This window comes from Patella vulgata, chromosome 5, assembly GCF_932274485.2.
Source record: "Patella vulgata chromosome 5, xgPatVulg1.2, whole genome shotgun sequence".
In the NCBI taxonomy this organism is placed as follows: Eukaryota; Metazoa; Mollusca; class Gastropoda; family Patellidae; genus Patella; species Patella vulgata.
The window spans coordinates 19,526,754-19,532,563 of record NC_065883.2 but is presented as its reverse complement, the minus strand read 5'-3'; positions in this window follow the sequence as shown (position 1 = coordinate 19,532,563).

Genomic DNA, 5,810 nt, shown 5'->3' with positions numbered 1-5,810 from the left:
TACTGGTGTTCACATAAACATTTATGTAATATTTATAATAATTTTGTTAACCGTACGCGTTTAAAACTGTTATATTTTACGGGTTGCATGAACTAGTAAAGCTAACACATAATTTCTCTACGTAATTCACACAATTTTCAACAAGATTAGTTACCATTACACAATATTTTTACAACGATTTATTTTTAATCGTATATTGGGAATTGTTATACACTATGGTTTGCTAAAACTACACTGTAACAACCAACATAATCCGTGAAAAAAACGTAAAAAGTTCTGGAAACAAGAAAATTATCCGTATTTGTTTTTCTTGTAATTTACAGAAATTCCTTCAATTAAAGTAGCTAAGTCTCTAACTCGATATCATCAAAAATCTTCGACATTGAAAACACAAATTATTTGTCAATTTAAATCAATATTGATCTTGTGATCTTACAGGGAAAAGATGGGCGTCTGATATCCAATATTCAAGACAAAATAAACATTTTACCATTGGTACACGAATCGTGTACCATAATGCGTTTTAGCGCCATTTGGAACAAGGGACTCAAAGAACGAGGCTAGACATATTCCACAAGTCATGTCAAATGGTGACGCTATATTCTTATCTGGAGAGCATGCGCAATAAATATCATCGGTGTATACTGAAATAACCAGACTCTAAAGATTGTCATTTAATTGAGACTTTGGCGCATTTCGCCGAACATAACTGATTAGAAATTACAGTAAAAACAGAAACGATTGAATGTAAATCAGTTTATATACATTCATATTACATTATTATATGCGTTGCGACCCATTTGTGTCAATTTCTAGGTCCCAAATATCAACGATTTAGCTCCTTTAACATAAATTCAATTTTGAAATACAGAAAAAAATTACTGGTAATCTTTGCTTCCAGAATATATTTCAAAATCCATAAACCACAAAATATCGTGAAACTTGAATCACTTCTTAACTGACTATTTTTCAAAGTGAAAAAGAAATAAAATCTTATCTGAAAAAGAGGCATTTAACTCTTGGCTGTGGTAGGGTAAGCAAGGGGGTTGCCATTAATTTTAATGCTCAACCCCTTACCGCTAATATAAGAACACGGGATAACCTAATCAATCCTGTTTGGTAGAGGATGGCCTGGTGTCAGCTAAAGTTATCACAGGCTGAAACCGCTACTCGTCAGTGATTGGGCCGAATCAAGGCTTTCGGGTATAAGCTTGCCGTATTATCAATTCGCAGGTATGGGAACTTTGCTGTAGAGACAAAATGGTCAATCGGTATTACTAACCTTCTTCAAGCGTGCTAGATTACGAGATATTACAACCTACAGTAGGAGTGTGAGGGTGTGTGTGTGTGTCAAATAGGTTCATTTAATAACATCCGCTTCCACCGAAGTGATATGGCAGACAACAGGAACATCAAAACATATTTTTATGAAAATACTTACAATCGGATTAACGTATGATGAATAACAAAACGCTTTATAGATCTTATATATAATAGAAATTAGATATACATGGCATGTAATATACCAAAATTTACAAAATGTGATTGTCCATTTTATAGTTAAACACACATTATGAAAGAGCTAAATCTGCCCATTGCAGGTCTTTCTTTAGGCCTGAAATGTATACCGGTACTTAATTTATAATTAAATTATCCAGACCATAAATAACGATCGATGTCATCGCTAGCCTGCGATATTTAGCGGATTAGAATACATTTTTGAAAAGTAATTAAAACGTAAAAGTGGATAATCGAGATTTTGTTTTTTATCGTACAGAGTTTAGTAATGGTGGTCGAGGCTAGTCTAAAATTCAAAAGCTAATATCTCGGTTCACAGTGGAGCAATTTGGTTGAAATTTTCAGCATATTCTATTTACGTTATTTAGTTTTTAACTGTTATGAACACTGTTATTAAGAATGATTATATACTATTCAAAAAAAGTAGGGGATATTTGATTTTTAAGTGTTATTAAAGTCACCTAATGAAACTGACGAAGAAACAAATGACAAAATGAAATGAAGTTCACATTCATCGATTTATTCCAAATGATCGTTAGACTAAGTAAGGCACAGACTGACCATTATAAGGGTAAAATGATACCCGGGGTCAAACAGCAAAGTTACCACAGCATCACAACCAAGTCAGTAACGGGTAAATCCTCCTCTGTTTGCCAAACAAGCATTGATCCGACGTGGCATACCCCTAATGAGACGTCTAAGGTCATTTTGGTCCAGATTGTCCCATTCCTGTTGCAACGCAGCAGCAAGTTCTTGGACATTGGCAGGACGTTGTTGACGTTGACGTAACCTCTGTCCAAGCATGTCCCAGACATGCTCGATGGGGGAGAGGTAATGTGGTGATGTTCTGTTGTTGGAGGTAACCTGTAACGATCCTGGCCCTGTGACATCTTGCGTTGTCATCCTGGAAGATGAAACGGCGGCCATGACGTCGTGCGAACGGCACAACATGGACTGCCAAGATGTTGTCCCGGTAGTACTGGCCTGTAACACGCCCTGCAACAACATGTAAAGCCGTTCTTCCAGCAACAGTGATGCCTCCCCACACCATAACAGAACCACCCCCAAATCGATCATGTCTGATGACGTTAACGTCTTGGAAGCGCTCGTTTCGACGACGCCACACCCTCCTACGTCTGTCCAAAAAATCAACAGTGAACCTTGACTCATCTGAAAACATCACATTGCTCCAGCGTCGATTATCCCAGTGTTGACGATCCCTACACCAACGACGTCTTACCTGAATGTGATGATCTCTCAAACAAGGGATCACGCGAGGACGTCGGGCGCGAAGGTGACCCCTATGCAGTCGATTCCGAATCGTCTGGCCACTCACTCTCACACCAGTGTCTGTTTGAAGACGAGCGCTGATCTGATTTGCTGTGATGACACGATTTCTCAAGGCCAAGGTACGGATAAATCGATCCTGGGCTTGAGTTGTCACCCTTGGTCGACCTGAGCGTGGCCTGTCCTGTACAGATTGTGTATCACGGTATCTGGACCATAGCCTGTTTATGACAGACTGAGAAACATTCATCGTCCGCGCCACAACCGCCTGTGTTGTGCCGATCTGTAGCATGCCAAGGGCACGTAACCTTTCATTTTGGGTAAGCCGACGCATATCAAAATTTGTTTTCTGGTCACTAAAACAATTAAACTGATGTTTCCACCCTGGAATTCAATGCCACAATGGCTGTAACATTCAAAGTCAGAGTCGTGCAAATCTTGGGTTGGACCCCCATGATGATCCCAAGCATCACCTGCATTCCATGCGGTAGCTATTGGTGCGTTTGGGCGTCACATGTAACTGGAAATGTTTCTTCTGTTAGGTTCTATAGTGACTTTTTTCGTAGTCATTTGCATATTTTAGTATTATGCCCCCAAAATCAAATATCCCCTACTTTTTTTGAATAGTATATATGTATACAATCAATTATGGTTGCTATGGAATAATAGAATAACTGCATGTACAAAAAGAAATAATCTGTCAATTCCTTGTCATATTCCACCGTTTATCCCGTACAATAACAGCATTAAGTCCATTATAGAATGGAACAAAACATATTATTTCGCGGCAATTTCACGTTTAATAATGAATATTCCATAGAAATACATCAAACAAGTAATTTGAAGAAATAATTCACACTTTTAACACATTTTTTCACAAAATAACATCGATTAACAAAAGAAGTAAACTACGGAATTCGGCTACATATATTTTTTACAGTGTGGTTTATAATATACTTAGCGCCATGGAAAACGCATCACTTTCTTTCCCAAATATTTTATTACTAGGTGGTTTAGTATGTAGAATATTATGCAATACTATGAACTATTGTTTCACACAATGCTCCCAAACGCAAAAAATATCGGCCCGTGTGCACAAAAGAAATTGCACGAGATGCACATGAAAAACCCAATATTCACGTGCAGCATTGTGTGTGAGCCCTTTAAAAGCATGTTTTCAACTTAATGTGCAGTACATGAACTGTGAAACGTCAATCTGTCGTAATTTGTTGTTGGACGTGTGAAGGAATCAAGCTAGAGATGCCGAGATTTACTGAAAATCAACGGAATGAAACCATGGGAATGTCCAGGGCTGGCATGTCTACACGTGCTATTGCCAGACACTTCAATTGTCATCAGTCCACTATTGTAAGGTTGGTGGAACGTGTTCGAGTTACTGGATCAACACGTGACCGTCAACGTCCTGCTCCACAACGCGTTACAACCCAGGCTCAAGACCGCTACATCCGGGTCACTCATCTGCGTGACTGATTCCGCCCAGCGACTCGAACAGGTGCAGCAGTCGTCGGAAGACAAGGACCAGTAATTGCCAACACCGTAAGACGTCGTCTCAGAGAAGTAGGACTCGGTGCACGACGACCTTATGTTGGAGCTATCCTCAGGGATCATCACCGTCAGTGGCGTTTGATATGGGCTCAAGGACACCAGACATGGAGAAGAGTAGACTGGCAAAGTGTGCTCTTCAGTGATGAGAGTCGCTTTCATCTTTATCACGCTGATGGTCGTTACCGTGTGTGGAGACGTCTTGCAGACTGCTGCGTCTTCGAAACGAATCGATGGGGTGGGGGAAGTGTAATGGTGTGGGGAGGCTTCACATTTCATCACCGGACCGCCCTACACATTTGCAGGGGTCGCGTTAATGCTGTAGCCTACCGTGATGATGTCTTGCAACCAATTGTTGTTCCGATGTTTCGAGCGCACCCACAACTTCGGCACTTCCAACAGAATAATGCACGTCCGCATACCGCCCGTTTTAGTATGGACTACCTGGCTGCTAACAACATCAGTGTCTTGGACTGGCCAGCCATGTCTCCGGACATGGCACCGAGAGAACATGTCTGGGATGAGATTGGACGCCGTCTGTATCGGAGACCACGGATGCACACCATTGCTGTTTTAGAAGCTGCTCTTGTCCAAGAATGGAACAATTTGTCCCAGGCCTTCTTTCAAACATTGGTAAATTCCATGCGACGTCGCTGCACAGCGTGCGTAAGAGCCCGTGGAGGACACACGCGCTACTGACATCTGTGTCGTACTTTTGGTTTTGACCCCTGTGACTTTGTACCGTTGATTACAGATTAAACATCCATAAGTGTACAAATGTGTTGTTATTGGTGTGTTCCCATTTGAATATTGTTCACAATAAGAAGCAAAATAAATAAGATATGTTTACAGGATCATTTTGTTATACGGAAAACTAAGTGATGCGTTTTCCATGGCGCTCAGTATATATGAGTTGATGTTCAAAATAAACAATTTATTTGCACATTATTTTTTACATTGATTTATTATTAATCGCATATTACTTAATAATAATTGGGACTTATTGGAAACTTATATTCTCTAAAACTAGTTAAAGATACATTATGGGAGATTAGATAAAGAGCTGGCAGTTCTCACTATTATAGTTAAAAACTAGGTAATGTAAAGGGAATTTACTGAAAATTTCAGTCAAATTGGTCCATTCTGAATCTAGAATTTTCTGCCTAGCCTCCATCATCATTACTAAAGTCGGTACGATAAAAAAAAACAGTCTCGATTATCCATTTCATGATTAAATCATGAATGAAAGTTATGAAGCAAATCGGATCCTAATCAAATAAATATAGCAGGCTAAAAAAAAGACCCGAAATAGGCAGATTTAGCTCTTGCATAATGTATGTTTAATAATGAGTTGATGTAGAAAATAATAGTCTGGAGGCTCAGTGCGGAGGGGTGTCCATCAAATGGGCACAAAACCAGACCCAACTTTTCTAGAGTAAAAT